Raw genomic sequence first — 27,824 nt, forward strand, 5'->3', positions numbered from 1 at the left:
CAGACTGCATGTCTCAAATATATATATATATATATATATAGAGAGAGAGAGAGAGAGAATTTCATTCATTATCAAGAAAACCAAGAAGTCCACCATAAAATGGACAAAAACCTCTATAGACATTTCTCAAAATAAGTCATGGAAACGGCAAAAAAATATAAGCAGAAAAACCCCTCTGAAACAATGACTACCATCATGAAACATTATGAGAGTGTCAATCAAATCCACATAAGAACTTATTGTACCACCATAACAATTTCTATTATAAAAACAGTAAACGTGAACAACTGTTGGTGGGGCTGTACACAAAAGGAACCGTGGCAGAGTGTTGTTTGGGATGTCTATTAGTGTAGTCAATGTGGGTAACAGCGTGGAAGTTTCTTAACAGTTAGAAAAGGAACTAGCATATGACTCAGACTTCCCTCTTCGAGATATTTGTCCAAAGGGAATGAAATCAGCACTTAAAGAGACATCTGCATTCCCATGTTTGTTGCAGTACTGTTCATAATGTGCAATGAACCTATGTGACCACCATTGGATGAGTGATTGAGCAAACATGACACACAACCAGGAGAATGCAATACCATTACTGTAAAGACTGACATCCTCAGAGGTATTCTGTTAAGCTAAATAAAGTAGTTGGGGAAAGACAAGCCCCATGCATAAGCTTAAAACATCGGCCTCACGAAGCGGAGTAGAATGGTGATCATCAGAAACAAGATTGGTGAGGGCACGAGATAGAGGATAGGTGCTGGCCAAAGGATCTGTAATTACGGTCAGACAGAAGGCAGTCTCAGCAGGCCCATTCCACAGCAACGTGACTGCAGTGAATGCTGGCATGTTTCATTCTTAAGAAACAGAAAGAGTCCATGGACTGTGCTCTCTCCACAAAATAACTACGTGAACTGATGTTTCTATGAATTAGATCTAACTGACATTACAGCATCGTACCGTGTATGGAAACACTATACAATAGTCCTTGCCAGGTTAGCACTGTAGTGAAGCTATACACTTCTAACTAGTGATTTTATGGGTCCTGTTATCATCATCCACTCTGGTGGTGTGTGAGCAATCAGCAGGCCCCAGGGCCTGCTGTTGTTGTATTACTATAAGTAAGGGACTTAAGGGACTCAGCTTCTACCAACTCATAAGGACAGGACAACTCCATACCTTTTGTCCTCAAATCCCTTTATTATTGTCTCTTGTGGTTTGAGTACAGCAACAAGGAAGAAACAGATTGAGGGATGAACCACTAATTCTTTGTTGTTAGTTAATTAAACCATTTATTTTATATTCATACATGTATAAAACACATCCTATTCTCACTTTACACACCTGTCAACCACTTCTCCCTCCTACTAGCTCCTTCCCCACATTTGTGCCCTTTGTTTTATCACATACCGAAGCTCTCTTTGTGACCCTGGGTTTGGAACTGTCCTTTAGAGTTTGGTGAGCTCAGCAGTGGGTCCACAGCTGAAGACAATGACTCCTGCTCTCCCAGAATCCTTCAGTAGCAATAGTTTAGTAGGGAGTTTAGATGCATGAGGTCCCCCCTCCCAAGTTCTGACAGAGCCAGCATTTTGTGGGCCCAGAGCAGGTAACCGTAACTGCTCTGATGAACCCATAATTCTTTTCTTTTAATAGAGCTACACATTTTTCTCTGATCCCTTCCCTGCCTCTCCTCTCCCCTCTCCTTCAACCCTCTCATATGGTACCCATTCTCCCAATTTACTCAGGAGATCTTGTCTTTTTCTACTTCTCATGTAGATTAGACCCATGTATGTCTCTCTTAGTGTCCTCATTGTTGTCTAGGTCCTCTGGGATTGTGAACTGTAGGCTGGTTTTCTTTGCTTTATGTTTAAAAACCACTTATGAGTGAGTACATATGATAATTGTCTTTCTGGGTCTGGGTTACCTCACTCAATATGATGTTTTCTAGCTCCATCCTTTTGCCTGCAATTTTCAAGATGTCATTATATCTTTTTTTCTGCTGTGTAGTACTCCATTGTGTAAATGTATCACATTTTCCTTATCCATTCTTAGGTTGAAGGGCATTTAGGCTGTTTCCAGGTTCTGGCTATGACAACTTCATATAGAAAAGCAAAAAACCAAGGATAGCTAAAACAATCCTGTACAATAAAAGAATTTCTGGAGGCATCACAATCCCTGACTTCAAACTCTACTACAGAACTGCAAAACTGAAAACAGCCTAGTGTTGGCATAAAAACAGACAGGAAGACCAATGGAACCGAATCAAAGACCCAGATATTAAACTGCACACCTTTGAACACCTGATTTTTGACAAAGAAGCAAAAATTATCAAGTGGAAAAAAGTATATTTAACAAATGGTGCTGGCATAACTGGATAGCAACATGTAGAAGAATGAAAATTGATTCATATATATCACCATGCACAAAACTCAAGTCCTAATGGAACCCATAATTCTTAATGAAAAAATATAGGAAGTTTTCAGAGATAAGAGAAAATTCTTTCATGCATCTCTAAAATCTAATAGCGGCTAAAGGAGGGAGACTCAGTTTTCTGTAGGAATATGGCCCCTGGTAGCAAATGCTCTAGTGAATGGCACTAGACCCATGCACACAATGGTAGGGCTAGGCAGACTCAGTGGGTTGAAATAGCACATATGAAGTTGAGATGGAGAAGTAGTGGTGGAGCAGAAGAGTTGAAGGGGAGGCTCTCTGGGGTTGATTTGCTCAAAACACATTATATGTATGTATGTATGCAATTCTTAAATAATATAGAATGTATCATTTATCTTCTTATGGAAAAGTTCCAGAGAAACTGCTCTCAAATATATACCTTTAGGGTGTGTGTTGTTCTGGCTTGGTCATGGCTGCAACCTTGAAAGTGTGCATCGTGGGCTCTGGGAACTGGGGCTCAGCCATTGCAAAAATAACTGGGACTAATGTCAAGAACCAGCAGAAGTTCGCCTCTACAGTCAAGATGTGAGTCTGTGAAGAAGCAGTGAACGGGAGGAAGCTGACAGAAATCATAAATCACGACCACAAAAACATCAAATATCTTCCAGGACACAGCTGCCGGAAAATGTAGTTGCCATCCTAAATCTCAATGAAGCAGTACAGGATGCAGATCTGCTGGTGTTCACCACCCCTCATCAGCTTATTCACAACATCTGTGATGAGATTACTGTCAGGGTGCCCAAGAAAGCTTTGGGCATCACACACATCAAGGGCATAAATGAGGGCCCAGGAGGGCTGATACTCATCTCCAACATCATTTGCAAGAAGACGGGGATGAATGTCAGCGTGCTAGTGGGGCTAATACAGCCAACGAGCTTGCTGCCGGGAAGTTTTGCGGGACCAATATTGGCAGCAAAGTCATTCAGAATGGCCTTCTCTTCAAAGAGCTGCTACAGACCTCCAACTTCCACATCACTGTGGTGGAAGATGCCGATGCTGTGGAACTCTGTGGAGCACTGAAAGACATCGTTGCTATGGGAACCACCTTCTGTGATGGCCTCTGCTGTGGGAACAACAGTAAGGCTGCCATCATCCGCCTTGGCCTTGCAGAAATGATTGCTTTCAACAGGATCTTCTGCAAGGGCCAAGTGTCCACGGCCACCTTCCTGGTTGACTGACCTCATCACTACCTGCTATCAAGGGACTGACTCCAAGGTGACCAAGGCCTTCTCCGGGACTGGGAAGACTATTGTAAACTCGAGAAGGAGGTACTGAATGGGAGGAAGCTTCAAGGACTCGAGACCTCTACCTTAGTGTACCACTTCCTCAAGCAAAAGGGGCTTCTAGACCAGTTTCCACTGTTCACAACAGTGTATCAGATCTGCTGTGAAGGCAGACCTATCACCTGCCTCCAGAACCACCCTGGGCATAAAGAAAGGGCATCTGGCTGATGGCTGGGACAGCTCTGCCTCACCTACGGGGAAACGCTTAGAAACTAGGACTTGACAAACAAAATCCTATTTGGCTATAATTCCGAATGTATTTGAATCACTCAACTTTGAGTTGTGAGAGGCAGTTCATTGGCTAAGAGGTATTGGGGAACAGCTAAGCCCTACAAACATGTGAGTGTGTTGTGTGTTTTTGCTTTCTCATTGTATGTGTTTCTGTGATCCCAAACTGGGTGTTCTTTTAATGATTACATATGAAATTTTCTCACTAAAGTAGCCTGTAAGATTGGATCTATCTCAAATAAACTTTATAGATGGGATTCAAATCTATTTTACCCAAGGGAATTTTTTTCTCATTTCTTGGTGTTCATGTTAATGAGCATTAAAATGTTAATTATAATGGGCAAGTGTGGTAAAGATCACCCCATTTTACTGACTTTAAACACTATCTCAAAACTTAACACAACTACTTGAACTTTTGAGTTGGTCATGTTTTAACATGTGGTTATTAAACAGATAATCTACTTGCATATTTGTTCTTGCTATAGTTTTCTGCATTGCTAGCTTTCCTTTTCTTCATTAGTATCCAGAATGGGCCTTTATACAGACTTAGAAATGTCAAAGGTAACAGACACTTTGTGACTTTTGGTTGTTGTTTTGTTAAACAAAGCTTTTTCTGTAAGTATGTGTCTTCAGGGGCTCAAAACCATGGAGAAAGATGTTTTCGATCCTCTTGTAAGATATGGTGGCACATGCCTTTAATCTCATCCCTTGGGAGGGAGAAACAGGATGATCTCTCTGAATTAGAGACCCTTCTGATCTACATAGCTAGTTCTAGGCCAGCCTGGGCTACATGGTGAGATCCTGGAGAAAAAGAGATAGAGAGGCCATAGCTGCATATCTCTACTGCTCATGTGGAAACATAACTAATCAAATGCACTCTTCTACCCTATGTTTTTCTTATTCTTCTTTTTCTTTTTTCTTTTTTTGATTTTTCAAGACAGGGTTTCTCTGTAGCTTTGGAGCCTATCCTGGAACTAGACCAGGCAGGCCTCAAACTCACAGAGTATTGTCTGCCTCTGCCTCCTGAGTGCTGGGATAAAAGAAGTGGAATTAAAGCTATTACCGCCAGGCTTCTCTTAAGTGAGACTGGCTAAGACATCATGGGGTCTCTTTGACCTCTAGGTTCTTAGCTTCCGCACCATTTCAGATTGAAAGTGAGCAGAGTATTGCTGTCTAGGTGCTGTTACTTAAAAAGAAGACAGAGACATTTACGTGAGTTTAGCTCATATAACATTGTCATTAAGCTTGAAATGACACAGTTATCTCTGACGTCAAAAGAAAGCGTAATAGGAAGACATTAGCACAAAGGGCCCAGTCCTCTGCACTGCACAATAGACAACTTCTTACGACAAAGGTACCCACCAGATCCCCTACAACACTGTCTTCATGAAGAACAGGAGAAAGTGCGCAACTGAACATATACAGCTGTTTCTGAGACGTGTTTGTTCACAGTGATGAGAAAAGCAATCAATATATAGGATATAGAATCGCTAGACCCAAAGAACACTATCTCTGGGCTGAGGCAGGCATGAAGACTTCTTAACAGATTTGGAATGGAATTTAGAACATCCCTGAGGTTCCTAGTGCTGTCTCCAGGAGAGACAATAAGTTCTGTTCAATATTTTCACAAGTTATGACTCATAATTCAAATTCCAGAAAGACAGCGTCTGATTGACCCTGACTCTTATCTGGGGAAGCATAGACCACTTCATTAACTGTCAAATTAGACTGAAAATGAGAGAGTTCCTGAGAAAATACAGTGTTCTGCTCTTTACAAAATCATGCAGTGGATGCAGAATAAGCAAGACGCACAAAAACCCATCTTATAATCTTAACCAGTTCTATGGTTCTGTAAGACTTTGGCCACAATATATGTGGAATTCCAAAGGCCAGAGTCCATGACCTGACTCACTCAGTGTATGTTTGGCTACGGGAGAAAAAATAGCTTAATATCCCTGTCTCATAATGACCATAGATAGACGCAGTGCTCCAAGCAAAATTAGAAATGTCCATTATCTTCCCTACACGTGCTTAGCATCTCTGGATAGGAAGAAATTCTTAACACAGATAACTGAAAAGACTGAGCAATGCTGACTATATGGAATCCATATCATCCAATCCAACTCTGAGTCCCATGTCAACCACTAACCAGTTGTTATTACTCTTTGCAAAGCACTGAACATTTATACATATCTCCTTGTCCCCAAGCTATAGTCTTATTATATGTCAAGGTTAAATTTGATAATGGATGTAATGCCAGTAAGTGGAGTGAACTTCACATTGGAGGATAGTTGCTTGTTTTAAAAATAAATAATAGCATTATAGCTCCTGCTGTCACCCCCACTGTTGCTACACCAGCAGGACTCATCTTTCACTGTGGTGATTCAGGGTATGATCATGAAGATGGCCAAGTTCTTTACAGCACTGTTTCTGCTGAAGGGTAGAAGCACAGATAAAATAAAAGCAAAATGTCACAGAAGCAAAGGAGAGCTCAAAACTTGACGATCCCACCACTGGGAAGACATGGTAAAGATCTAACAAACCCTGTGTAGATAGAAACTCTCAGTCTGTCAAGAGTAATCACACATAAAGCAAAACAAAACAGAACAAATGAAAACCAAAGCAAACAACAATAAAATCATATCCCCTGGATTCTTTTTTCCAGTCAGGACATCGCTTTAAATACCTATGTGTGGGGTCTGTATGGATTTCTGTGTACAGTGTGTGTGTGTGTGTGTGTGTGTGTGTGTGTGTGTGTGTGTGTGCAGCAACCTTCAACCTTCAGAGGCCAACATAGGGCATTGGAGTGGCAGATGGTTCTGAGCCACCATGTGTGTCCTGGGACTCTCACTCCAATTGCTGTCTGCAAGAACAACAAGCTCTTAACTGCTGAGCCACCTCTTCAACCCAACTGCTTCAGTTTTTTAAACATATTTTTCTGTCCCCGATAAAAACACTATTTCTGTGGACACAGGATCACTGAACTGTGCCATTCTGTACTGCCCTAAGCAACTTGTGGTGGCTCTCAGGACATGTACTCTTCCCGTTTGCTCTCCCCATGAACATAGTTTTAGGGCAACAGATTGGAATAGAACAGCACCAAGGTATCAAAGGAATCAAGGGAATAGAAACTGTCACACAGAATAATGAACTCTAGACATCCATCAGGCGGGAAATCACTTAGGATATGAATCTCCTCTCACACCATAAATGCTTTTTGTGAAAACTCAGTGTCTTGGGATCAATACGTCAGGAGTTAAGCCACAAGGTCCTCTTCCTCTAATGCACCTAAGGCCACGCAACTAGGTTGGACCCTCAGACATGGGGCCATCTCTACAGACAATCTTTAATCACCCTTATTTAATGGGGGACTTGTCATATTTTTCAATGGGATATTTCAGTTTCTGAGGGGTCATTTGACTATTTGGTTCTTGTGACTACTGGCATAGTAGTGTGTATTTAATACTTAGCAAACCTACTGCATGGATGGAGAATCGGGGCTCAGAGAGAGAAGAAAAACATCGCCCTCATTTCACACTTTTAAGAATCACCCTCAAAGCCAGGCACGTCTTTAATCCCGACACTCGGGAGGCAGAGGCGGGAGGATCTCTGTGAGTTTGTGGGCAGCCTGGTCTACAAAACGAGTTTCAGGACAGCCAAGATGGTTACACAGAGAAACCCTATGTCAAAAAACAAAAAAAACCCTCAATTAAAAAGGCTACATTTACCATTATTATTATTATTTTTTTTTTGGTTTTTCGAGACAGGGTTTCTCTGTGTCTTTGGAGCCTGTCCTGGAACTAGCTCTTGTAGACCAGGCTGGTCTCGAACTCACAGAGATCCACCTGCCTCTGCCTCCCGAGTGCTGGGATTAAAGGCATGCGCCACCACCGCCTGGCTACATTTACCATTATTAATGCTTTGTTCTTTACTTTCTCAAGGGATTGTTTCATTGTTTTGAAGATGAGATTATCTTTTGCTATTTCCTAAAATAACAAACACTTGGGTTCTTGATAATAGGGCTTTCTTGATAATAGGGCTTTCCAGAGTGTTGAATCTAATGATTCCTATCTGAGACTGGAGTTCATTGAGATAGGAAACTAAAGAGAAGTGAAAATACCTCCAAGAGAGGAAGCCAGGAGTATATCTGGGCTCTGCGCCATTCTAGGAGTCATGCAAAGGGATCATCAGGAAATGAAATTGTAGCACTGAGGAACTTTATTGTTAATGGAATTTAAGTAACTCTTAATTCAGCAGTAAATAAAAACTTCTATGGCTCTTTGCCATTCTAACATCTCATTATTCCTGTGAAGTATCACTGGCTGACTGTTTTAATCAATGTTGGCATGAATGCAGTGTAGTGAAATGCAGGCCATTGTAATATAATTTACATTTTTCCAAATTACCAATTAATTCATATTATATTTGCCACATGGTAAACCTGTCCATGTTCCAGATAGAAGGTCTCTGCTAGTTTTTTTTTATTTTACAAATAGCATTTAGTGCTATCTTTCTTAATTGAATAATAATTTATATGCACAAAAAGATATTTTGAAAACTAGACATTCATTTAAAAAAATAAAATGAAATTGTGGTGGTAACTGCCCAGAGACAAATCAAATTTATATTATGTGGTGAATGACTTTGTCTTTTATTAAAAATAGATTTTTTTCCTAATTATAGTTTCCCTTTTGTCTACTCCTCCCAATTCTTCACTAACTCTTCTTCCATTCTTTCTGTTTTTCCCTAGGAAAGAAATGGGCATCTAAGGTATAATAATAAAATATAATATAATAAGAGTGTAAAAGGAGACTGCCCATTCATTTTCTGGCTGTTCAGACCTGAAGAGTCACATAGAAACTATATTAATTACAACACCATTTGGCCAATGACAGGCATATTTCTACCTAGCTCTGACATCTTAAATTAACCTATTTTTATTAATCTGTGTATCTCCATGAGTCTGTGGCCTACCTGTCAGGTTCTAGCATCTGTCTCCCTTGGTAACTATATGGTAACTCCTTGACTCTGCCTACTCTCTCTATATATATGTTTTCATTGACCACCTGACTTTACTCTGCTAAGCCATTGACTGAAACAACTTAATTTATTAGCCAATAAAAGCAACACATATACAGAAGGACATCCCACATCATAAGAGAGAACAAAAACAAATTGTGATAGGACAAAACTCACAAGCAGAAGAAAAAAGACACAAGAAAAAGATATAGATGCACAGACTCATTCATTCACACACTCAAGAATTCCACTGAAACACAGAACTGGGAGTCATAAAATAAATGCAAATGTCCTGAAGAGAGAGAGAAAGAGAGAGAGAGAGAGAGAGAGAGAGAGAGAGAGAGAGAGAGAGAGAATAAAAACAAAACAATAAAAATTAAACATTTAAAAAGAAGATAAAAAAGCCTCTGATAGAAAAGTAAGAGATAAGGGACATCCAAAGATGCCATTGAGTTTGTTCTCTGTTGGCCATCTACTGCTGGGCATGCTGCCTACCCTTAAGAGTGATCTATTTCCCCAGTGTGACTCCATTGGAGAAAATTCAATTTTCATTTGCAAGTGGTTACAAGCTGGAGATTGTTTCTGAGTCAGGGATGGGCACGTGTGTCCACTCCTCTAAGCTCAAGCATTCCATCTGGTGCAGACACGTGTAGCCCTGTAAAGGCTGCCTCAGTCTCCATGAGTCCAAATGTTTGCTGGTCCTGTTCGTTTAGAGGGCCTTGATTCTTTGGTGTCCTCCATCCTCTCTGGCTCTTAGACTCTTTCCTCTTTCTCTTCTGAAGGATTCCCCTGAGCCCTGAGAAGGAAGAATTGATGGAGCCACCACTTTTAGGGTTGAGTATTCCAAAGTCTCTCACTCTCTGCATAATGTCTGTCTATGGGTGTCTGTATTTGTTCCCATCTACTGAACAGGAAAGCTTCTCTGATGGATAAGCAAGGTACTAATCTATGAGTGTAGCAGAATTTCATTAAGAGTCATTTTATTTGGGTTAGTTGTTTGCTGGATACCTAGTTTTCTGAATACTGTATATATTTGTGGAATTTAGAACTCTCCTGAATGTGGAGCTGATAAAACTCTTTTCCCATTTTGATGATATCCTTTGCCTTGTGGAATCTTCTGTTTCATGAGAAGTCCCTCATGATAAAAGTTCCATTGGTCTTAATGCCTAAGCTAATGGTATTCTGTTCAGAAAGTATTTTCCTGTGAAAATGAGTTCAAGATTATTCTTTGCTTATTCTTCTACAAGAGTATCTGGTGTTGTGATAAGGTTTTTGATCCATTTGTAGTTGAGTTTTGTGCAGGTAATAAGTATGAACCTATTTGGATTATTCTCCATTCAGCCACCATGTTTAAACAGCACCATTTGTTGAAGATGCTGTCTTTTTTTCTATGTGTTTCTGACTTCTTTATATAAAAAAATTCAAGTGTCCATAAATGTGTGCAGTTATGTCTTGGTCTTCAATTCAGTTTCACTGATCAATGTGTCTGATTTTATGCCAATACCATGTTGTTATTACTCTGGTTTTGCAGCTTGAAATCAAGGACAGTGATACATTTCTCAGTTTCTTTGTTGCTCAAGATTGTTTTTAGCTATGGCGGGCTTGTTTCTGTTCCCATGTAAAGCTGAAAACTATCTGTTAAAAATCTGTGAGGAACTTTCTTGGAATTTTGATGGCTATTGCAATAAATCTATAGATTGCTTTTGGTAGAGTGGTCATTTTTATTGTATTGCTCCTACTGATCCAAGAACATGGGAGGTTTGCACATCTTCTGATATCTTCGTCAGTTTCTTTCTTCAGTGCCTTATAAGTTTATCATATAAGTCTTTTGGATGGTTAGAGCTGCCCCAAGATACTTTATACTATTTGAGGTTATTATGAAGGGTGTTATTTTCATGACTTTTTTCTTCAGTCCAATTTTCATTTGCATATGGGAGACCTACTGATTTTGTGAGTTAATTTTGCATCCAGATAATTCACTGAAAGTGTTGATCAGCTGTAAGAGTTCTTCTATGGAATTTTTAGGATCACTTGTGTGTAGTATGATATCATATACAAACAAAGATACACTGAATTCTCCCTTTCCAACTTGTATTCCCTTGATTTACTTTATTAATTATCTTAATGCTCTAGTTAAGACTTCAAGTATCATATTAAGTAGGTTTGGAGAGAGAGTTAACAATCTTGTTCTGTACTTTATTTTAGTGGAACTGCTTTGAGTTTTCTGCATTTAAGTTCTTGTTTGTTATAGGTTTGCTGTATATATTGCCTTTATTTTGTTGAGGCATGTCCCTTGTATCTGTAATCTCTCCAGGACTTTTATCATGAAGAGATGTTGGAATATGTCCAAGTACTTTTCTGCATCTAATGAGATGACCATGTGGATTTGTCTTTCAGTTTCTTTATATAGTGGATTGTATTCATCAACTGTATGTTGAGTCATTACTGAATCTCTGGGATTAAGTCTATTTGATCATGTTGGATGATTCTATTGATGTGTTCTTTGGTTATATTTGCAAGCATTTTATTGAGAACTTTTGGATCTGTGTTCATGGGGGAAGTAAGCCTATAATTCTTTTTCTTTGTAAGGTCTTTATATGGTTTGGTTATCAAGGTAACTATAGCCTCATAAACATATTGAGCAATATTCCTTCTCTTTTTATGTGAAATAATTTTAGGAGTATTGACATTAACTCTTCTTTGAAAGTCTAATAGAATTCTGCACTGAAACCATCTGGCCCTCTTTTTTTTTTCTAGTAGACTTTTATTTACTACCTCTATTTCACTAGGGAATATAGGTATGTTTAAATTGCTTATCTAATCTTGGATTTACTTCAGTAGATGGTATGAAGAGAAAAAATTATCCCTTTCTTTTAGATTTTCCAATTTGGCGAAGAACAGATTTTAAAATACATCTTAACGATTCTGTGGATTTTCCCGGGGTCTAAAATTATGTCCTCCATTTCATTTCTAATTTTCTTATTTTAGATAGTCTCTCTCTGCCTTGTAGTTAATTTGGTTAAGTATCAGTATTATCAATTTTATTGAATTTTTTGTCTCATTGATACTTTTTTAGTTTTTTTCAGTTTTATTGATTTCTGCTTTGAGTTTGATTATTTCTTGCTGTCTACTCTTTTGTGTGTGAATTTTTCTTTTTGTTCTAAGGCTTTTGGGTATGCTTTTAAGTTACTAGTATAATGTCTTTCTTTTTTATAATGTAGGCATTTAGTACTATAAACTTGTCTCTTAAAACCACCTTTGTTGTGTTCCATAAGTTCTGGTATATTGTGTGGTCATTTTCATTTAATTCTAGAAAGGCTTTAATTTCTTAATTTCTGTGTTGACCCATTTTTCATTTGGTTAAAAGTTGCTCAGTTTCCACGAGTTTGTAAGTTTTCTGTTATTTCTGCTGTTGTTGATATCCAACTTCAATCTGAGGTGGACAGATAGGATGAACAATATTATTTCAATTTTCTTGCATCTCTTGAAACATGTTTTATGTCTGAGTATGAAGTAAATTTTGGAGAAAGTTCCATAAAGTGCTAAGAAGAAGGTATTTGCTTCTGTGATTTCATGAAATGTTTTGTAAATATGTTAGGTCAGTTTGGTTTATGACATCAGTTAGCTCCAGTATTTCTCTGTTTAATTTTTGTCTGGATGACCTATCTACTCATTGGGTTGGGTATTAATGTCTCCCAGTCTGCACATCTGAGGGTCAATATGCGATTAAAGCTGTAACTATGATTATTTTATGAACTTGGGTAGCCTTGGTTTGGGTGCTTAAATGTTAAGATTTTCAACGTCCTCTTGGTAGATTTTTCCTTGATAAGGGTATATATTTTATTAGTTTTGGTTTGATATCTGTTTTGTTAGGTATTAAAATGTCTACATCAACTGTCTTCTTAGGTCCATTAGCTTGGAACATATTTTTCTTTCCTTTTACTCTAAAATGATGTATATGTCTCTCCTTGATGTTGGTATCTAATTCTTGGCTTTAGTAGAAAGAATAGAACCTGGTTTTTGGCTCCATTCAATAAATGTCTTCTTATGAGGGAGTTGAGATGACTGATATTGAAGGATAATAGTGAGTATTGTTTATAGATTTCTGTTATTTTATTGTTGTGATGGTGGCAGTGGTGGTGGAGGTGGTGCACTTGATTTTCTAGTCTGGGGTTCTTATTGTGTTGTCTTGGGTGTCTTTGGCATGGTTAACCTCTTTAGGTTTGAGTTTTCCTTCTAGTGTCTTCTGGGGCTACTTCTTCTATTTGTAGAAAAATTTTGGTTAACTATGGTTTTATTGTGGAATAGAATATCTTCATCTATTATAATTGAAGGTGTTGCTGTATATTGTGGTCTGGGCTGTTCTTTTGTGGTCTTTTAGAGTTTGCTGGACATCTGCTCAGGCTCCTTTAGCTTTTAGAGTCTCCATTGAGAAGTATATTCTAATAGGTCTGTATTTTTATGTTATTTGGTCTTTCCCCCTTACAGCTTTTAATGTTCTTTCTTTGTTCTGTATATTGAGTGTTGGTTATCATGTACTGAGGAGCATTTCTTCTCTGGTCCCATCGTTTTGGTGTTCTGCATTCTTTTTCTACCTTGGTAGGTGTCATCTTTTTTTAGGTTAGGCAACTTTTCTTCATGATTTTCTTAAAAGTATTTTGTGGTCCTTTAATTCAAGTTTCTTCTCCTTCCTCTATTCCTGTTAGTCTTAGATTTGGTCTTTTTATAGTGTCTTAGATTTCTTGGATGTTCCGTGCCAGAATTCTTTTTTGAGATTTAACATTTATTTTGATTGAGATATCTCTTTCTTCTATCATGTTTTCTTTTGCTTTTGGGATGATTGCAATTCTAGGTGCTGGAATTCTGGTCTTATCTTTGCTCTTGGGATTTTTTTTTCTTCTTGGTTCCTGTTGCCCTTTTTGGTTCTTAGGAGTGTGTGGCCGCTGTGTGTTGCTGGAGAGGAAATTCTTCTGGGATCCTGACAGGTGTGACCACTGAAAAAAGGTAGAATATATTTCGAGATTTGGGGAGCTGACACTTGGGTACAGGGATAGGCTGGGAAGTCTGAGTGGGTTCACAGGAGGGATGGAAGCAGAGTGCTCCATCAGGAGCTTCTTAGTGTCCTGGGAATAGCAGTAGGGAATAAGGATGGCCCACCATATGCTACTGATCTGGGGATGAGGTTGGGAAGAATGAAATTGAGGGAGAGTCATCTGACAATCTTCTATCTGCTTTGCTGGCCTATTTTCTTCTCAGGTGGGTTTGGCTGTCAGGTTCCTAAGGAATACTTGCTGTAGGTAGGAGCTAGGACAATGAGACGGGTGGTGGGAGAAGATCTTTATCATGGGTAGGAGATGGGGACAGATAACAAGGGTAGGTTGTAGTAGGTGATCTGCTATCAAGCTTGGAGTGAGAACCGGGCATTGGATTTGTAGGAAAGGAGAGAGAGAGAGAGATGAAGATTTGCAGTTAGTCTACCTAATTTCCCTGGTCTGGCCTGGAGGTAACCAGTGAATTACATAATTTTGTTAGTATGTACTTCCAGATATTGAATCAAGTTGTTTAAACCAATTTACGAACTGCTTAAAAAATTTAGCAGTATACCATGGATTCTGTTAAAACTCATTCATTGTTGCCTAAAACTTTATTTTTAAAAGCTGCTTATTTGGCTCCATGATTTAAAAATCATATTTTGATTGCCAAGTATTTACACTTTTAAACTTCTTAATAATTATGTTAATATATCATTCCACTGAAAGATTTTTACCCTTTTACTTTTGTGACTGTCTGAGTCAGGGTCCTGTAGAGTAACAGAACTTATATAATAAATCTCTCTATGTACAGAATGGGGATTTATTAAAATGATTTAAAGACTATAATCCAGCTAATTGAACAGCGACAGATTGTGAATGGACAGTTTCAAAGTACACTAGATGCTCAGTCCATAAACCCAGATGTATATGCTGAAATCCTGAAGAAGTAGGTTCGAATGCTAGAGATGGAATGGACTTGCTAGCAAGGCAAGGGTAAGCAGGCAAAGAGCAAAAGCTTCTTTCTTCCACATCCTTCTTTAGCCTTCTAGCAGAAGGTGTGACCCTCATTAAAGGTGCATATTCCCAATTTACCCTTGCCGAATATTAGTACTGATAAACCGTAATGAGTAGCTAAAACTCCACAGGTTCATTGCAAACAACTTTCCCTAGCCTTGAGCCAGATTAAACCGCGTCCACACCGTCAAGTTAACTGACCATCAGAAAGGTGTGCACTCGATATGTTTCATGCTATATGTGTACGACATGATGAAGAGCTCCACAGTAAATCGCAGTAGATTTTTAAAAATCTTAGAAACATTGGCTCTGGAATTGTGTCTTAAAGTTGAGTTATAATTTTTCAGTCATGGAAATGAATGTTTGAGGTTAAGGAAACCATTTTTAGCAGGTATAGAGGGAAAAGACTAAAGAACACTTGCTTGAAACATCAAGGAATGAGGGCTTAGCAGACAGAAAAACTCAAACGATGGAGGCTTAGTATGAGAAAAAGCTGGAAAAGTAGGCAATAACCAGGGCATTCAACATCTTCCCGTACACAGATGAGAAGAGTCTTTTCTTCCACACTCTGAAGGAGCCCTGAAATGAAGCTGGAATTGTCTCTACCCTAGAGATAACCGTGTTGGTAAAATGTCTTGCAGATCCACAGAAGAAAGGCCTCAAGACTTAGGAGTGAAGGACTTGGTGAGGGAGGAGTTGGAGAGGAGGCCATCAGGGAAAAGCCGACGTTTGGCCAAAAGAGCTAAATCTGGTAACATGGGTAGAGCAGGGCATAGAGCCATTTCCGGTTCCCTACTCTCCCTTGCCTTCCTGTGCATTGTAATAGGATTACCCCAAACAGTCAGACTCACATAGGTGTTCGCGTCGCATTCTCAGAGACTGAATCATTTCCAGCTGTAAGAGTTAAAGAACATTAACTTTTCTTTTCTCAATTTTAGTATCTAAAGGAGGAAAGTGAAAACATTGCATATTTCACAGGCTGGTGATGGGAGTAAATACATGAGAGGCATATAGAGTAGACCAGCAGAATTTCTGGAAATTGCTAGACAAGCAGTAAATGCTCTCAGCTTTATAAGTCATGTGGTCTCTATCTAAACTATACCACCTGCTTTCATATCAGGGAAAATAGCCATAGAGAACATAAAAACATGTATGTGTGTTACAATTCATCAGATTACCTTGTAGCTATGGTTTGGGGGTCCATGGCTTAGAGCATTCTTTGTATGACTTATAAATACTGGATATTATATTTATTTTTATTAAAAATTCTTACTTGGTGTTTAAACAGGGTTTCATTATGCAGGAACTCATAACCTCCAGACTATTGGAATTACAGGTGAGTGACTATAAGATTTTTATGTTACTCTTATATTAACAATGAGTTGTAATATCCTTTGATACATTCTGTTTGATAATTAGAAAACAATAAAATTTCAACATCAATACTCTCTCTGATTTTGTAAAGTCAAGGTTCTAGTAAAGATGTTGCATCATATAAGGATGTTCAGTGGTTAGTATCACTTAAACACACATGCACACATGGATTCATACGGATACACCCCTGTAGTAGATTTTGCAGATTCTTTTTGCTGCGAGGTTTTATAATCTTCACCAGGAAAATTTGGGTTTGAATGTGTTTCATAGGATACAGTGTTCTACACAGAGCATACGGGTGAGATCCAATTTTTAACAAGACTGGTTCTTAACACCATCTTCACTGCCATTCTTGTTACTATTATCCAGAAAAATCCCATTTTGAAAAGAAAGCACCCAGGTGCCAGGAGTTGGTTCTGCCAGCATCTTGGCATCCTTCCCAGGGACTCATCTGCTTCAACTGCTCAGTCAAGGTCCAACAGTTTAGAACATATGGTTGGAACTTCTTATCTTGGAGATTTGCTGCTGGAAACTCCTTGAGAACACACATTTGGTGTTAGTAGTAAGTTGGCCCAAGAAGTATGTGTAATAGGCCCCCGACCTAACTCTATGTGAAAGGAACCATCCTGACCTTAAAACCCAACATATAAGCTCTAACATCTGCCAAAATGAAAACAAATGCCTAATCCATCAAAGTCCTAGACCATAGTTTCATATATCTACACACTTTCTCTTTTCAGTTTCTGTAGGCCTGCTTCTTGTTACTTAGTGGGATGGTCAGGATATGTTTTTTATGTATAAAAAACAAGGGCTATAGGGCTTAGGGCTGTGTGATTTGTGCAGGCTTCCCTTGTGGCTTCTGGCTGGTAATAAAGACTTTCTTTTTAAATTTAAAAGTGTCTGTGTGGTGGTCTCTGGTGGGCTTGCCTCACAACACTTGGTATGTATGAAAGCCTCAGTCTTATGGGAAATTACTTCAAGATCTTAAAGAAGATGAACATTTCCATTTTTCATTATTTATGTGCCAAGAGAAATTAGTATATGCTAGAATGATATCATTCTCTATATACAGTGTAGGATTAGTTTTCATGAAGTTTGAAGGTCATGTCTCAATGAATTCTGGCATGAAGTATCAGTATTTAAACTGATCTGGAAGTCTTCTTACTGTCAAAGAAGAGCTCTTTAGATTGGTATTTATTTAACCAGTTCATCCCATTCTACAACCACTTGAGGTTAAAGTGGTTGGGATAACAAAAGATCTGAAAATTTATGTTTCAAAATTAAGTCTGCGTGCAAACACAACTAGATTAAACAAATTCTTCATAGGGTCTATTGATTGTACAGATACCGCCTGCACCAATTGAATCAAGAGGTGAGTGACTGGTCTCCCAGCTAGACAACCCAGTTTCAAGGCCACAAGCCTGGGTCATATCCTTTGCTCCTCCTCTACCCATCACAGCCTCATTAGCTGGTCAGCAGTCAAGGCTCCTGTGAGTAGGCTCTTTCACAACCACACCCCCATTGGGCTTTGTAATCTCCAAATCCCAGTCAGTCCCCCAAGCCTAACCATCCACCTGTGGCTCCCAGAAACACAGACACCACCTACACCAACTGGAGGAATAGTGACTCTGGAGGCACAGGCACCATCTGTACCAAACTGAAGGCAAAGATGCGTATATGCCAGTGCAAGAATACATTAAACAACATAAAGAACAAACTGGAACCACCAGAACCTAGTGGTTTTACAAGAGCAACACCTGAACATCCCAACCTACAAGAAGCAGAAGAAAACAACCTTAAAATAACTTTATGATAATGATAGAGACCTTTAAAGAGGAAATGAAAAATTTCCTTAAAGAAATTGAGGAAAAGACAAACAAAAAATTTGAAGAAATAAATAAATCCCTTAAAGAAAGTCAAGGAAGCCCAGAAAAAAAAAAAAAAACAATTAAACAGGTGAAGGAAATAGTTCATGATGTGAAAACTGAAATAGAGGCAATAAAGAAAACACAAACCGAGGGAATTCTAGAAATGGGAAATATGGTAAATGAACAGAAACTACAGATGTAACCATAACCAACAGAATGGAGGAGATAGAAGAAAAACTCTTGTTACTGAAGATACAAAAGAGGAAGTAGATTCATTGATAAAGGAAACATTAAAGCCAAGAAAGTCATAATACAAAAAATCCAGAAAATCTGGAACACCATGAAAAGACCATACCTAAGAATAATAGGGATAGAAGAAGAAGAAGTGTAGCTCAAGGGCACAGAAAATATATTCAACAAAGTCATAGAAAGAAACTTCCCTAGTCTGGAGGAGGAAATGCCTATAAAGATACAAGAAGCTTATAGATCACCAAAAAGACTGGACCAAAGAAAAGTCCCCTTTTTATATAATATTCAAAACACTCCACATGTATAACATAGAATTTACAAGCTGCGAAGGAAAAAAACCAAATAATATAAAAGGTAGACCCTGACTTCTCAATGGAGACTCTGAAAGCCAGAAGGTCCAGAACAGATGGTCTTCCCTTGTTATCAGATTAGTGAATACCCTATCATTACAGAAACGTCATCCAGTAAATGAATGAAGCAGATGCAGAGATCCACAGCCAAGCACCAGTCTGAGCTCTGGGAGTCCAGTGGACGAGAGAGAGAAGGGATTATAGAAGTAAGGGGGGGGGGCTCGTTAAGATCATGATGGGGAACCCACAAAGACAGCTCAACTGAGCTCAGGGAAACTCACAAAATCTAGACCAACAGCTGGGGAGCCTGCATGGAGCCTAACTAGGCTCTGTGCATGTGGGCGACAGTTGTGTAGCTTGGTTTGTATGAGGGGCCCCTGGCAGTAGGACCAGGACCTACTCCTGATGCAAAGCTGCTTTTTGAACCCTGTTCCTTGTGGTGGGCCACCTTGTTCAGCCTCCAGTATTTCTCGTTTAGTTTTTGTCTGGATGACTTAGCTGTTGGTGGGAGTGGGATATGGATGCATTGCTTTATCAGTGTGTGAAGATCAATATGTCATTAAAGTTGTAGCTACGTTTATTTTATGGACTTGGGTGCCCTTGTATTTGGTGCATAGATGTTAAGAATTGCAATGCCCTCTTGGTGGATTTTTCTTTTGATGAGGGTACAGTGTCCTTCTCTATTTCTTTTGATTAGTTTTCAGTTGAAGTATATTTTGTCAGATGTTAAAATGTCTGCACAAGCTTGCTTCTTAGGTGCATTTGCTTGGTTTATTTTCTCCAACCTTTTACCCTGAGTTAATGTCTATCCTTGATGTAGATATCTATCTAGATAATGCTTAAATTAGGTTTTATCGTGGAAAGGCTTTTTTCTCCATCTATTTTGATTTACAATTTTTCTAGGTATAGTATAATCTGGGCTCTCATCTTTAGCCGTTTAGAGTCTGTAGAACATTTTTTTGAGATCCTGTTGGATTTTAGAATCTCCACTGAAAAATCAGGTATTATTCTTATAGGTTTTCCTTTGTATGTTATTTGGTCTTTTTCCATTGTAGTTTTAAGTATTCTTTCTTTGTTCTGTATGTTTAGTGTTTGATTATTATATGCAAAGGGAACTTTCTTTTCTGTTCTGTCCATTTGATGTTGTGTATGCTTCTTGTATCTTGATAGGCACTTTTTGTTATGCCCATGTCATGAACTCTCTCTCCCCTCAATGACCAGCAGAAGTCTGAGAGTTCACAGGCAAAAGCAAAGAGGTTTTATTGCAAGCTTGAGCTTGGGCTCTCTGTCTGCTCCGACACAACATTGAGATCAGCTATGGGACAGGTTTTAAAGAGTAAATGATTGGAGGAGTAGGGAAATTCTAGTTTCAGATGGGAATTGAACTTCTCAAATGGGCAGGAATAGGGTGAAAGAAGTCTTGCCAAATGGGGGATTAGTACTGGCATTGCTGCTAGGAAATTGGTCACCTATATACAAGTTGGGTAAGCTATTTTTAATGTTCTGGAATAGCTAGTACTTGTTTGTCTCAATTCTAATTGGTTCTCCATAGGTTACAGTTTGTGGTTTTTTTCTGGTTATTGTAAGGATGAGGGCTTAGTTCTAGTAATGTTAGTCTGTAGCCTGTCATGGCTGCACTGATATTAAGTTAGGCTTCTTCACTTCTTTAGATTTGGAATTGTTTTCTTTTATGGTTTGTTGGAAATATTTTCCATGCCTTTTTCCTGTATTTCTCTCCCTTTTCTATTCTTCTTAGATTTGGTCTTTTCATCATGTTTCAGGTTTTCTGCATGTTTGGTTCCTCAATTTATTTGAATTTAACATTTTCTTTGACCAAGGTATTCATTTCTTTTATCATGTCTTTAATACCCAAAATTCTCTCTTCTATATCTTGTATTTTGTTGGTAAGACTTGCCTCCGAGTTTCCTGTTTGAGACCTAAATTTTTTATTTCCAGATTTCCCTTGATTTGGGTTTTCTTTATTGACTCTATTTCCACTTTCAGGTCTTGAAAGGTGGTTTTATTCATTTTCTTCCACTTGTCTTTTCACTGATTCTGATTTGTTCATTTCCACCTAGAAACTTTGTCATATTCATAAAGGCTATTTTAAGGTCTTTACATTGGTGTCTCAGCATCTGGGTTTGGGATGATTGTAATTCTTGGTGCTGACATCTCATCGGTCTTGTGTGGGACATTACACCCTTGGTTCCTGTTACCCTCTCTGTTTCTTAGGGGAGTATGGTGGCTGCCTGTTGTCTGTAAGGAGATTCTTCTATGATCCTTATTGGAGTTCCAGGTAAAATGTTTTTCTAGGTATTGGGAACTGATACTTAGGAATAGCGATGGGCTAGGAGGGAGATTGTAGGGGAGGGGTCCAAAAGAGGGAGGAAATCAGGGTATTCCACAAAGACCTGTTTATTCTCTTGTGAATGGGGGCAGAGAATGAAGACAAACCGAAGCAGGAGGCCTGCTTCAGATCTGGGGATGAGACCATGGGATTGGACTTGGAGGAATGAAAGGAGAGGTGAAGATCTGTAGTTAGCTTATATGCTAAGCTGGCCAGAGTAGTCTATGCCTTTCCAGCGAATAACTGTTGGAGTTTAGGGCTGGGATAAAGGGATGAGTGGAAGGAGGGAAGCCAGAAGGAGAAGTTCTGTGTGATCTATTGGAGAAGGGGGTAAGTGGGGAAGGGAGGCTACATCAGGAGGTCTGTACAGAGATGGGGGATAAGACTAGGCGATTGGCTTTGGAGGAGCTGAGGGAGAGGTAAAGATCTTCAGCTAGCAAACCTGTTTCCCTTCCTGGAGTGGTCTATTGTTCCTGGGGATAGCCTGCTGGAGATGGGGGCTGGGATAAAGCTACGAGTTGGAGGAAGGTAGTTAGAGGGGAAGATCTGTGTAATCTCCTGGATATGGCGGAGGTGGAAGGACGAAGGGGGAAAGGGGGGAGACTCCAGTAGGTGGTCTTCTGCAGACCTTGGAATAAGACTGAGGGATTGGAGTTGGAGAAGCTGACTATCTGTAGTTACCCTACGTGCTTCCCTGGGTCAAGTCCTGTCCTGCTTTCAAAATCCTAGTATGGCTCCCTTTGGTAGAATTTCATGAACTCCACGTATAAAAGGCATGGATTATGTAGTTTTTATAGTTAAGAATCCAGATTATGGGTTAAAATAATGGAAAACGGGTCATTTTGGCAGATGTGAGTTAGTAACAAAAACTAAGCAAATAATTATCTTGCGAGTAACATTTTCCCAAAGTCTATTACCTACAAAGAATACATGGTAGACCCTCAATAAATTCTTGCCTAATGGAAAATGTGGGAAGAGAAAAATGTGAGTTTGGGGAGCAGCTACACATGGGTTTACACTCCTTTTCTGTCCTCGCTTAACCGTGAGTTATTGACAGTTTCTTTAAATGGTTTCTCCCAAGTGTGAGACTGGAGCAGCAATGCCTTCTTTTTAGGGTCTTTGTAAAAACAATAGGCATTTTAAATGTCTGGTATGTAGGAAACTTTCAAATACTATTACGTTCTTTCCTTCATTCTTTTATACCATTTCAGCATTATTACTATAATAATTCCAAGAATTTATAACTCAGCAAGCAAAAAAATTCAGTGTTGAACATAACTGGCAAATATTTTAACAAAATGGTTTTAACAATGACTCAAAACGAGAGCAAAAGTAAAATAATCTTGGTCTTAGAAAAGATAAAGGAATCCAACCTAAGGATTAACGCCATCTAAAATTTCAATCCCTAAAATAACTCTTTGGCTTCTCCATCAGAACATTTTGCTATCATCTTTGAAAAAGGTACAATTTACCATCTGCAGGGTGATCAATGTGCTTCCAATCTCTCCCCACACAATACCCATCCTGCAAAGTCATTGTTCAAAGCCAGAATTGATATTTTATTTCCCTCTTCTAAAATATAAAAAGTATCCATATAACTCTAGCACAAGGTTTTAATTCCCTACCAAAACATCCAAAGGTTTTTTTTTCTTTTCTTTTCTTTTCTTTTCTTTTCTTTTCTTTTCTTTTCTTTTTTTTTTTTTTTTTTTTTTTTTTTGTTTTTTGTTTTTCAAGACAGGGTTTCTCTGCAGCTTTTTTAGAGCCTGTCCTGGACCTAGCTCTTGTAGACCAGGCTGGCCTCGAACTCACAGAGATCTGCCTGCCTCTGCCTCCCGACTGCTGGGATTAAAGGCGTGTGCCACCACCGCCCGGCTCCAAAGGTTTTTTTTTTTTTAATCAAACTCCAAAACATACCTTTGATCCAACCTCTTGGTCCTCTATATGCTACAGAACAACATCATTTCCTAATGCACATTTTAGGGTCTCTGCTCCTCATACTGATTCCTCCTGATATTTCCTGTCTTCTTGGCCAGGTAAAACATAGTTTATCATCCAGATTGTGGGCCCAATATTTTTCCTGTTTTTTGGGGAGACACAAACCTCTCTCACCTTCACGTACCCTGAGAACTTTGCTATAACTTTTAATGCTGCCTTGAGTTAAGCATGTCAATTGTCTGACACCTGAGCCAGACTGTAGGCTCAAGCTGACTTATAGGTGGCAGAACAGAGAACAGTTATCATTTGACTGGATATATACGGCTAGTGCAGGGAAGAATTCATTTCATGAATTTTCACTTCCAAGGCAGGTTAAGTGTGATTTTAAATTTGTAGGGTGAGGATTTTTTCTGCTCTAATAAAGAAGAATAGAGCATATTTTGTGTTGGATAAATTCTAGGTATTGAGTTTGCTCTTAAGTGCACTTGAGAAAACCAGATTTTCTTCTTCCCAGCAGGTCTCAATTTCAAACTGTATCTTGGATAGAGGTGGGACTTTGTGTTCGCGTCTTCTCCCTGTTGGGATTTTGCCTCTGTGGAAACCTGTGCAAAGAGGTGGAGAGAATCTAGAAGAAGTTGGGAGAGGGGAAAGAATACAATCAAAAAATATTTTATGAAAAAAATTCAAGTTAAAAATAAGAGATGGCTCAGAAGTTAAGAGCACTGGCTGCTTTTCCAGAGGACCCGAGTTCAATTAACAGGATGCACATGGTGACTCACAACCATGTGCAATAAGAACTGGTGTCTTCTTCTGGCCTGTAGGCATACAGGCAGGCAGAAGGTTATATACATAATAAACAAAGAAATTTTAAAAAATTAATTAAAAAAGAATATGTGTCAAGGCCAAAGATATGTGAAAATATATGAGCAAAAGTATTTTCACAGTGGAGTAAATAGACAAGGTACAATTCACAGAAATGAACTGGCAATTAAAAAAAAGCAAAGCAAGAATTTCTGATCCTCCATTTCTCCACACAGCCACTTTATACTTTAAAAATGGCTGTTCCAGGGGTGAACATATTATTACTTATTTTACTAAATGGATATGTTATTAAACTGCCCATAATTTCGTATCTCTGTACCCATAGATTATTGCCCAAAGACTTCATTGGAGAAGTTTATTTTTGCAGTGGGTGATGGCTTACATAGAAATTCACAACTGGTCAAAGTATAGAGAATAAATGACGGTAGAGTGCACAGCCATGGTAGGACATCTTTATCAAACCCCAATTTGAGGCTTGGAGATCATTAGACAAGAAGGGGTAGAAAGAGTCTAAGAGTCGGGCACCAGGGAGGACTTGATGGAAACAGTGAGCACTAGAAATAACAGAAACATTGTACTCATGAGCTCACAGCAGGTATCTCTGCCTGCACAAGACTGCCACAAGATCAAGCCAGTCAGCATTCTAGCATGGAATGGGAAGAGATTCATGAGTCTTAGCACTAACAAAGGAACTACTGACAGCTGATGGCTTCTGAGGGGGTAAAAATCAGCTTAATTTAATGTTGTGGACTCTAGTAGGATGGCTTTGGTATATGGGAAATTTCTCATGAATATCTAAGTACTACAAATTGGACTAGAGAAATTATTAAAAGAAGAGACATGAAGTAAGACATGAAGTAAGAAAGTGAGGGTAGAGTTAGGGGCAAAGGTGTCGTAACTATAATAAAATACACACTGTATAAAATTCTCAAATAATTCATAAAAATATTTTTTCAAAGAAAAAGAATAAGAATAAGAGTCTTTATTTTGGTCCAGTTTTGTAGTTCAGACACACTTGAGCTTTTGTTTGGTCTCGTACTGCTATTAACTGCTCCTTGAATCGCTACTAAATTATAAGTTCCCAAAAAGCTTATAATATATGTAAATGTAATCACATGCCCTCATCCTCATCCCTCTATCCACACTGGTGACTTTTCATTGAATAAAATAAAAGCTCTTAAACCCTTTAGCCACAGTTGTACTTTGTTAAAGACACAATGAGAGGCATTACAAAGGGCCACATCTTCATTGCCCAGCTCCTCATTTCCCTGTCCACCTCCCCTCAAAGAGAAAAATGCCCACATACTATTTGTCATGAGCATAGAGAGTACCTACTTGATGTTATTCCTAGTCAAGGAGCAAGATTAAGTCTGGACTTAATAGAGGCGTCTTGTCTCTGAAGGAATAAGGCTATATGGATGAATCAAACATGAAGTAGCACATCTCAAGGAGTGATTACCACTGTGGAGAAAATAAGGTTCTGCAAGGTTCATAAAGTGATAGTTTAGCAACTGGACTTGATTTTCCACTGAGTGGTCAGGGCAGGCATGTGCAGCAAGGGCCCCACAGGTTGAGAGACACTTGTTGTGATAGAGGAAGACGTCGGGTGATGCTGCATTAGACTCTCTCCACTTTTTCCACTATACATTAAACCTGTTCCCAAGTTCATTAACATGTCCCTTGAAGGGAGCTTTTATCTGTGAAACATGTTTTTAATCCCAGTTCCTCCTCATCCATTGCTAATAATTTCATTACTCTCTAAACATTTTCTTTCAAAATTTATTCATTTTTCCCTAACATCCAAATGAGATTTGGCCAGTGTTAACTTAGGTTATTTTTTCCTTAAGCACATTGAAAATTTGATTTTCATTTTTCGGTTTAGTTGTACCTATCCCAGCTAATGCTATAAAGATTTGTGATGATCAAACATCTGCTGCTTTGATGAACATTGAAAATCAGCAAAATATTCAGGAACACTATGCCAGGCTCCAGGACATGGCACTCATAGTACTTTTCTCTCCCATCCTTTCAAAAAAAATATCATTCATCAAAAGCTTACCAGAGTCCAAAGGTCATTCTGCTTTTCTAGAATATAACAGTGAACAAAACATTTGAGTCTCCTTTGGTGTGGGGCAATTGTCTGTACTCTGTCAATTATATTTTAAATAAACACTGATTGGTCAGTAGCCAGACAGGAAGTATAGGTGGGACAACCAGACAGGAAGTAGAGGTGGGTCAACCAGAACAGGAGAATTCTGGGAAGAAGGAAGTTCCTTCAGAAGTTCTGGCCCAGCCACAGAAGAAGCAAGATGTGACTGCCTCACTGAAAAAGGTACTGAGCCATGTGGCTAACATAGACAAGAATAATGGGCTAATATAAGTTAATAAGTTAATAAGAAGTTAATAAGAAGTCTGAGCTACTTGGCGAATCAGTTTATAACTGATGTAGACCTCTGTGTGATTTTCTTGGGAATAAATGGCTGGGGGACCTGGTGGGACAGAAAACCCCAACAACACTCCTTCCTCTCATCAAGCTTACATTCTTGTAGAGAGGGACAGGCAAACATAAGATGATAAGTGGAGCCCTGTGTGGTCTCTTGACCATTGGTGAGGAATTGCTGGTACTGAGAAGTACCTTATACTCCACAGGTGAAAAAACTCCAAATGAGAGGTGTCAGGTTTGTTCAATAGACCTACAGTAGCTGCAGTAAGAGGTACTAGATGAAGACACACAGAATGGAGAAAGACATGCAACAGAAACCAGATGCTGGAGGCCAGTGTAAAGTCATTGGCTTCAATTTGCAGTAACTTTTATTCACTTTAGGATTCAGTCCAGTTTGTACAGCTTCCCTTTTTCAGTGTGTGCTTAAGACTTCCATAGTCTTTTTAATCCCATCTATTACTAATTATTTCATTACTCTCCAAACATTTTCTTTCAAAATTTATTCATTTTCACTAATATCCAAAAATGTCAAATAATCAGGGCTCATGGTCTCCACTACTGAAGGTTTCGATCAATTTGGACACAACAGTGCATCTTTACATATATTTACTTATTTTCCCCAAATCTTTTGTGTTATGACATTTGTTTGTGGTTATTTGAGATTAGAAATCAAACCCAGGGCCTCATGCATGCCAGTCTCATGGCAGTTTCTAAATGAGGAAACTGACCCTACATGTATAAAGCAATGGCCTAGATGTCTCCTTAAAGATTCAGAGTGTTTGCATATGAGCCATATCCAATAGTATTTTATTGGAATAATCTCCAAATACCCTCTTTATAACGTCCCTACCTCCAGTACATTCTCCTCTTACTGAAAATACTTCACCAGCCATCTAAATGAGAGACCCTGCTTTATGCTTTGCCATCAAGTTGAATAAACAGCTTCCCAGTACTGTGGTATAATGCTTTTGTACACTGTAAAGATTTGTTACTTGTATTGGTTTAATAAAATGCTGATTGTCCAGTAGCCAGGCAGGAAGTGTAGGTGGGCAACCAGACTACAAGAATTCTGAGAAGAGGAAAGGCAGAGATGCAGTCACCAACCAGATACAGAGAAGCAAGATGGGAATACTGCACTGAGAACAGGTACTAAGTCGCATGGCTAAACATGGACAAGAATTATAGATTAATTTAAGTTGTAAGAGCTAGTTCATAATAAGCCTGAGCTAATAGGTCAAGTGGTTTATAATTAATATAAACCTCTGTGTGTTTCTTTGAGACTAAACAGCTGCTGAAGAGCAGAAGAGAAACTTCCATTGGACATCCCAATTTCAAGGATCCCTGGCCACAGTTGTTCAGCACAACACTGAATGGATAGAACTGTGTGTCTTTTCATCCCTTCACGTCCTCTTTGAGT

The 27,824-nt window shown here is 38.8% G+C and overlaps 1 pseudogene; it reads left to right on the top strand.

Annotated features, from left to right (window-relative positions):
* The first annotated feature begins 2,854 nt into the window (after positions 1-2,854).
* Positions 2,855-3,893, top strand: LOC119823674 (annotated as a pseudogene).
* Positions 3,894-27,824: the final 23,931 nt, after the last annotated feature.

The sequence above is a fragment of the Arvicola amphibius genome, chromosome 9, assembly GCF_903992535.2.
Source record: "Arvicola amphibius chromosome 9, mArvAmp1.2, whole genome shotgun sequence".
NCBI lineage: Eukaryota > Metazoa > Chordata > Mammalia > Rodentia > Cricetidae > Arvicola > Arvicola amphibius.